Source organism: Echinops telfairi, unplaced genomic scaffold, assembly GCF_000313985.2.
Source record: "Echinops telfairi isolate 266 unplaced genomic scaffold, ASM31398v2 ScPeMD7_1;HRSCAF=3_0, whole genome shotgun sequence".
NCBI lineage: Eukaryota > Metazoa > Chordata > Mammalia > Afrosoricida > Tenrecidae > Echinops > Echinops telfairi.
This window is the reverse complement of record NW_022103896.1, coordinates 44,157,022-44,165,801: the sequence shown is the minus strand read 5'-3', so window position 1 is coordinate 44,165,801 and position 8,780 is coordinate 44,157,022. Positions and strand designations below refer to the sequence as shown.

At 41.8% G+C, this 8,780-nt stretch overlaps 1 pseudogene; it reads left to right on the top strand.

The window, feature by feature from the left end:
• Positions 1-2,872: 2,872 nt before the first annotated feature.
• LOC101651413 overlaps positions 2,873-8,780 on the top strand; it is a 15,049-nt pseudogene continuing 9,141 nt past the window's right edge.

The following is an 8,780-nucleotide window of genomic DNA, read 5'->3' as shown; positions in this document are numbered from 1 at the left end:
TTTGAGAATGATGATGGCAACAAATGTACAAATGTGCTTGACACAATGGATGGATGTATGGATTGTGATAAGTTGTACGAGCCCCCAATAAAATGATTAAAAATAATAATAATAACCGTCTACTACAGACCAGCATTCACCCTCTGTGTGGTCCTGAGTAACCACACAGCAGATGTGTTAGTCTGGGTAGACTAGAGAAACAAGTTCATAAACATACACATGTATACAAGGGAGAGGTTTATATACAAGAGGAATTGAACATTGAGAAAACATCCCAACCCAGTCCAGTCCAAGGCCATAAGTCTGCCATTAGCCCACATGTCCGATACCAATCCATAAAGTCCTCTTCAGACTCATGAAACACATGCAATGAAGCCAAATTCAGGACCATCACAAGCCAGTGGGTAGAAAGTCCTTGGGTCCAGTGGCGTTGCAAGCATCTCAGCACTGGCAGAGGTCTCTGTGGCTTCTATGGATTGAGAGATCTGGTTGCATCCATGTGGTTTTTCTTCTGCAATGTCTCCCAAGGAGTAGTAGGGATAGAAGTGTCTTCTGCCTCCCAGGAGGAAGTCCCAGATTTCCCAGAATTCTCAGGAGAAGGCCATGCCCATACAGAAGTTTCATTGGCTATCTCCAGATTGACAGCCTAGAATCCACCCCTACACTATTTAATCCTTAAATTGACACCAGATTAGGTGACTACCACAGCAGGTGAGCTTGTATATCCTCCTTAATGTCAATTGGAAAGGTTAAGGAGTTCAAGTAGTCTGAGCTCCAAGTGTCATCTGAACGCATTAGCCACAAGCAACGGTAAAAACCAATTAATTCTAAAACCTAGCAGGGAAAAATTGAGGAATCAAGGATCAAAATATTAGAAACAAAGTTTCTAAATAAAGGGGCTGGTTCTGGAAGGATTGATGGGTATGCATGCATGCATGTATGTGTGTATGTATGTCTCTAGTCATTTTACATAGAATTTCCTATAACCTCATTTGCTGTGGTAGGTCACATGCCATGCTAAAATTAAGTATGGATATAGTATCCATATGAAAATTTAAAAGGGATGTGTGATGAGTGAGGTTGCTTTGGGTGACAGTTTGATAGATTATGTACTATATGAAAAGAATGATCCTAGTTGAACTCAGAGTGGAGTTTGTGATCACAGATTACAAACTGGTTGGGGTTATTTTGTAGCGAGGTGGCACCATGTAGCAAGTTCAAGTGTAGTTTTCAAATCTACAAGCTGTGTAACCTGGCTTAGGGCAAGTCTCAAGCTCTCTGGTGACAAGCCTGTATTGTAAGGTGACGTGGTCATGCTTTCTACTTCCCAGGATTGTCTTAAGAAGGGGGAGAGAATGCAGGTTAACTTGCTTTGTACAGCTCAGAATGTTTACAGACATTAGGTAAATGGGTGTAATCCATTTACATCCTCCTTAAGAAGAACAAAATTTAAGCTTCAGTTTTCTACTATTTTTTTGTTATTGCTGTTAAATTATCTAGTAAAAAATATTGTGTTCCAAAGTTGCTCAAATCCCCCCCGCTGAAAGATTCCATTGCCCCCATACTTCTAGTTTTGCGGCTGTTTCAGTGATTACCTGATGCAGGGCTTGCCCAAACAAGGGGATGTTGCAAGTTAGAGGAGTCATCCAAGCAAAAACGAGGCCTCTTAAGTCCTCTAAGTCCAAATATTGGTAATATGCAAAGCACTGGGAATGTTGAATGAGGCTGAGATCCAGGTCCTGAGGCCTCCAAATGCACTCTGTAAGGTACAATGGGGGTGTAGAGAAGGAAAAGGAATTTTTACTGCATTTCATTGGTCTAAAATATTACATATTAAGAAACTAATTTTATGTATCACTAAGAAAAAATACTGTGGTGGCTTGCGTGTTGCTGTGATGGTCACCCAATGTGTACAGGTTTTAACACAGCTTCCTGACTAAGGACAAATATGAAGGAATAATTGGCTGTTCACTTTGGAGGAAGTAGCTGCTGAAAACCTTGTGTAGATACTGCAGGCCTAATGAACATTGTCAAGTATGGATGATGTCAAGATGAGCCCCTTAGGTCAGACAGCACTCAAAATATGACTGAGGTATAGCTGCCTTCTCATGGTAGGCGACCATAATGATGTGTATACAGTAAAGCTGTAAGAGCAAAGCCTTCAGGACCTTGATTTTCTGATGAAAATGAGAAAAAAAATCTGCACAAATGTAATAATCAGAACTTGGACTATGCAAAGGAGTAAGAATTCAGGGAAATTGAAAATTGTCAAAAATGAAATGGAATGCATAAAGATTGATTTACTAGGCTTTGATGAGCTGAAATTAACTGACATTGTCCATCTTGAATCAGAAAATCATAGTTTACTGGGAATGAGACAATCATTGTCAAAAAGGACATTTCAAGATCTGTCTTGAATATGGTACTGTCTGGTGGGATTAGAACTATCTGAATCCAAGGAAATCCAATCAATACAACAGTTCATCAGATTTATGTACCAACTACCAAACCTGAAGAAATTGATGAATTCTACCAACGTCTTTGGTTGAAAATTGATCAAACGTGGAATCAAGATTCACTAATAATTATTGGAAATTGGAGTGCAAAAAGTTTGAAACAGAGGAAGGAAGGAACAGTAGTTGGAAAATACAGTTTTGGTGTTAGAAACATAAGCCAGAGATCGAATGACACAATTTTATAAGACCAATGATTTGTTCATAGCAAATAGGTTTTTTTCCCCAGCAACATAAAAGGCAACTATATCCTAAGAGCCCCCAATAAAATTATTAACACACACACACACACACACACACACACGATTGGTCTTGAAGAAGCCAGTTAGCTCACCACCTGCCTGTCTGTCCCTAGAGCCATGGAGAGAGCCAGCTTGATCCAGAAGGCCAAGTTGGCCGAGCAGGCCAAGCACTACAAGGCCGCTTTCATGAAAGGCATTGTGGAGAAGGGTGAGGAGCTGTCCTGTGAGGTGTGCAACCTGCTCTCAGTGGCCTATAAGAACGTGGTGGGTGGCCAGAGAGCTGCCTGGAGGGTCCTGTCCAGCATTGAGCAGAAGAGCAATGAGGAGGGGGCCGAAGAGAAGGGCTCCAAGGTGTGAGAGTACCAGGAGAAGGTAGAGACCGAGCTCCGGGGGGTGTGCAACACAGTGCTGGGCCTGCTGGACACCCACCTCATGAAGGTGGCTAGTGATGCCAAGAGCCATGTCTTCTACCTGAAGATGAAGAGTGACTACTACTGGTAGCTGGCTGAGGTGGCCACCAGTGACAATAAGAAATGCACCGTCAACTCGGCCCTGGGCAGCCTACCAGGAGGCTATGGACATCAGCAAGAAGGAAATGCCCCCCACCAACCCCAGCCGCCTGGGTCTCGCCCTGAACTTCTCCGTCTTCCACTATGGGATCGCCAACAGCCCTGAGGAGACCATCTCTCTGGCCAAGACCATATTCGATGAGGCCATGGCCGACCTGCACGCCCTCAGTGAGGACTCCTACAAGGACAGCACCCTCATCATGCAGCCGCTGCGAGACAATCCGGAAGAAGCAGTGAAGGTACCCGGCAGCCCCAGAGCTGAGCCACACCTGCTCCCTGCCTGCCTGCCCTGCCCTGCTTCAGCACACCCCCCTCCCCCTCTCTCCCACCTCCGGCAGAGGACTGGCATGGGGTGAGAAGCCTGCCCTTCTCTCTGAATGCCCCAGATAGCTCCACAGAGAGGGACTGACACAGCCAAGGCCACTGGGAGCCAGAGCACCCACTCAGCACCTGCCAGATGCTGACTGCTGGTCACTCCAACTGCCTTTGCTGGGGGTGGAGTTTCCCTTCTTCCTGCCCCACCTTGAGCTGGGCCCCTTCCTCTCCCCTCTTGCTGTCCTTCTGCCCTTTGCCTCAGGGATCTTAGGAATCCAGGGATGTCACATCCTCCTGGCTGAGAGCTGGACTGTGGCAGAGAGAGAGAGTGAGAGAGAAATACCAAGCATAGGAGAACGAGGGCAAGCGTGTCTTCTGGGATGGACCATGTTTCCTCTCAGTAGTAAAGTGCTCCTATGACCTTCAAGAACACACATATATACACACACAAGGCAACTACACACATGGACTTCTCTAGGCGGAATACACAGAAATCAAATTGATGATGTCTGTGGGAAGAGACATGAAGCTCAAAATCAGCAGCCAAAACAAGGCCAGCGGCTGGCTGCAGAATGGTCCATCAATTGCTCATATATAAGTTCAGGTTGAAGCTGAAGAAAATTTTATAAAGTCCACGAGAGCCAAAATATGACCTTGAGGCCATCCCACCAAAATTTTGAGAATTTCACAAGAACAGATTTGATGCATGAAACACTGATGGCAGAACAATTTATAAACTGTGGGAAGACATCAATATTATTCATAAAAAATAGTATATATCATTCCTGAAGAAAGCAAAAGGTCATTAAAAAGACAAGAAAAAAAGAAAAGATCAAAGTGTATGCCTGTGTTAGGCGGGCTGACTAGAGAAACAAATCTAGTGACACTCGTATGTGTAAGGAAGAACTTTATATCAAGCAGCTTTATATATATATCAGGAAAACATCTCAGCCTAGTTCAGACCAACTCCATAAGTTCAATACTAATCCATAAATCCCTCTTTAGACTCACACAGCCATGTGCAGTGATGCAAAATGCAGGAAGATCACAGGCCGCTGAGTGCAAAGTCTTGTGCATCCAATGGTGGTGGCTGCATCACAGGGCTTACTGGTCTCAGCGTGGCTCGCCAGCAGGAAGGCGAAAGCAGGAAGAGAAGAGTTTCCCAGGACCCTCCTTATGAGGAGGTCATGGCCACAAGGAGGCACCATCAGTCTGTGACCTGATTGACAACCTAGACTCCATCCTTACACTTCCAAGTGGACATGAAATTATGTAAGTACCACAATGTCAGAAGAGACTTTGAAACTTGCTTTTAATCATAGAATAGCAAAGACAAATGGAAGAAATGATGAAGTCAAAGAGCTGAACAGAAAATGTCAAAGGGCACACAGTAAAATATGACATAAAACATAATGAAAAACCTAGAGTTAGAAAACCAATAAGGAAGAACATGCTCAGCACATCTTAAAATGAAAGAACTCAAAAACTTCAATCCTTAAGTTGCAATCTTGAAAAATTCTATGAGCAAAATATTGAATGATGCAGGAAGCATCAAAAGAAGATGGAAAGAATATACAGAATCACTGTACCAGAAACAACCAGTTGACCTCCATTTCAAGAGGTAGCATATGATCAAGAACCAATGGTACTGAAGAAGGAGTTCAAGCTGTGTTGCAAGCATTAGCCAAAGACAAGGCTCCAGAAATTGATAAAATTACCCACTCAAATGTTTCAACAAGCTGATGAAGCACAGGAAGCACTTACTTATCTGTGCCAGGCAATTTGAAAAACAGTTACTTAGCCAGCCGACTGGAAGGGATCCATATTTGTATTCATTCCAAAGGAAGGTGACCCAATAGAAAGCTCAAATTTTAGAACAATATCATTAATGTCACAGGCAAACACAATTTAGCTGATGATCATTCAACAAAAGTTGCAGCAGCACATTGACTGGGAACTGCCAGAGGTTCTGGCCAGATTCAGAAGAGGATGTAGAACAAGGGATATCATTGCTGTTGTCAGATGAATCCTGACTGAGAGCAGAGAATACCAGAAAGAGGTTTACTTGTGTTTTCTAATCCACAATAGTGTATGTATGTACCCCAATCAAGGAATACACATTGCATCTGTAGAACTGCCTGTGACAACTTGATCTGCCACCAGTCATTTTGTGACAGTCCTTTGTTTACTTGCCCTATCTAAGTAGCCATTCGGTTGTGAATCCTTTGAACACCATGATAGCCTTATGCTGTTGAACATCCTCACCTGAATGATTTGTTTTTCGTCTTTGTCTTATCGTTGACCTGTTTCAGACTTAGTAAATGGGTCTCTATAAATCATATTAGAAATTGGGGTTTCTTTTACCACCTACAAAGTTATTAAAATAAAGGTACATCTAAAAAGCAATGAAACATCATAAGTCTACAGTGAAGAGGACAGTGAAGACCAGAAAACATGGTCACAATTGGACTATACTTCCAAAACAGCTTTGCTCTTTCTTCTGAGATCCCTTGGTACACTCGGTGTTCTTTGCCCACACCATAATTCAAAGGCCACAGTTCTATGCTGGCCTTTCTTACTCATTGTACAGCTTTTACAATGCGTATGATGGGACTGAAAATGCCAAGCGCACCTTGCTCTCAAAGTGACATATTTCCTCTTTAACACTTGAAAGAAGTCTTTTGCAGCAATTTACCCAATACAATGACTTGTCTGACTTCTTTGTATTTTTAAAAACTTTTTGTTGTGAATTGGGTGAAGGTTTACATTCTGCTTAATCACATTCATGGCAATCCTCTTAGGGTAACATCACCTATCCTACCTTCTTCTGGTTTCCTGTCTTTTATAACCTTTCTGAACTTTGTCCTTGCCACCCAATAATGAATCCCAAATGGTCCATTGTTTTAAAGTCCGCACACATCAACAATGTTATCATTCCCTCCATAGACCGGTCTGTTGTTTGGCTAAAAATTGAACTACAGTGGTGAGTTCAGTTCAGTTAAAGCAGTGGTTCTCAACCTTCCTAATGCCATAACCCTATAATATAGTTCTTCATGTTGTGGTGACCCCCCCCAAATGTAAAATTATTTTCGTTGCTACTTCATCACTCTAATTTTGCTACAGTTATGAATCCAGCGACCCCTGTGAAAGAGTTGTTCTACCCACAAAGGGTTGCGACCCACAGGTTGAGAACCGCTGACTTGAAGGCTGACCAAAGGGCTGTGGTGGCTGAGGTTCCATTAGTTTGTATCTGACCAGAAAACTTGGCTTCCTTCATGATTTTGAGTTTCGTTCCACATCTCTGCGGTTTTTCTATCACTCTATCCAGGACTTTCTAATGTGAGTCCTTTCAGAGTAGTTAGTAGTGATAGCCAGGCACCATCTAGTTCTGATTGTAGGACTGTGGAAAGTGTTATTTGTATGGTCCAGTGAACAATTAGTGCTATGGACTAATTGCCTTTGATCTTCATCCCTCCTCTTTTCTTCTTGACAAGAAAAGATCAATATTTGTGCCATAGATGGTCACTCATGAGCTTTCAAATCTTAGTCACCACTCATTCTAAACTGTTTGGTCCCCAGGCTCAACAACTCACTCTTTCAAGGATTTTTCCATGGAGTTTTTTTTTTTTTAATCATTTTACTGAGGGCTCATACAACTCTTATCCCAATCCATACATACATCAATTGTGTAAAGCACATTTGTACATTCATTGCCCTCATCATTCTCAAAACATTTGCTCTCCACTTAAGCCCCTGGCATCAGGTCCTCATTTTTCCCCTCACCTCCCCACTCCCCCTTCCTCATGAGCCCTTGATAATTTATAAATTATCATTTTGTCATATCTTGCACTGTGTGACGTCTCCCTTCGCCCACTTTTCTGTTGTCCATCCCCCAGGGAGGAGGTTATATGTAGATTGGTTCCTCCTTTCCACTCCATGAAGTTTTTATAACTTTGCTTTTCTGTGCTTTATCATCCACCACATCAGTGTATATAGTAGCAACAAAAGTAAAGACCCTTGTACAAATATCCTTTGTCAAATGTGATTATTCCCTTTTCCCTCCCACGCATGCTCACCCTTTATGGCTATTTCTTTGTAAAGCACCATTATTGGAAGATTGCAAACATTACAATATTTTTCTCTGTTGCCTTTAACTGCACTAGCCTGTGTTCTCCACCACTGTAATTCTTTGCTAGCTTCTCTCATTGTCTACTACTCTCTTCACTCTAGTTCTTGAAATCTACCTGACTTCCTCTCCATTTGGGAATTCTATAACTAAATTATTCCTTCTTTTGACTTTATAATTGTCTTCATTACACATTGATGTCTCTGGTTGCCTATTTTCAGCCTGTATGTTTGTTTTACTTGGGATATTTCTATATTTGTGTTGACTTTTGGGTGGTGGTGTCATGTATGTTAGTCCCAGGTTGTTCTTTGCTCTTGTTGGTTCTCTGCCCAAAGAACTCTCTTTAGTATTTTTGCAAGGTTGGTCTGGTTTTTACACATTCCTTCAGTTTTGGTCTATCTGGAAATGTCCTAACTTTGCTGGCAGATTTAGGAACAATTTTGCTGCATATATATGATTCTTGTTTGAGTTTGTTATTTTTTCTTCTAGAGCTTCATATATGTCATCTCATTGATTTTTTTCACCTGAATGTTTTCTGCTGAGAAATCTGAGCTTAGTTTTATTGGCTGTCCTTTGTAGGTAACTTCAGTTTTTCCTGAGCTGCCCTCAGGATTCTTCCCTTGTCTTTGGTTTTAGAAAGTTTGATTACGGTATGGCGTGGAGATTTTCTTTTGGAGTCTATCCTGCGTGAAGCTCATTCAGCTTCTTGAATGCATATGTTCCTGTCGTTCATGATGTTAGGGAAGTTTTCTTCCGCAACTTGACAACTTTTTGTTTTTGATGTTTCTTCATGTTTTGGAATTCCTGTCACACTTGAAGTTATTCTTCTTGATGATGTACCACTTAAATCTTGGGCTTATTTAGAAAATTTTTGTTCTTTTTTCTGATTATTCCTCCAACAGATTAGAACTGAGAGATAAGTCTTCAGGCTCACTAGTTTGGCCTACCATTGATTTAGCGCTACTCTTTTGATTTATTAATGTGTTGCTTATTTTTGAACTTTTTTTTTTTTTTT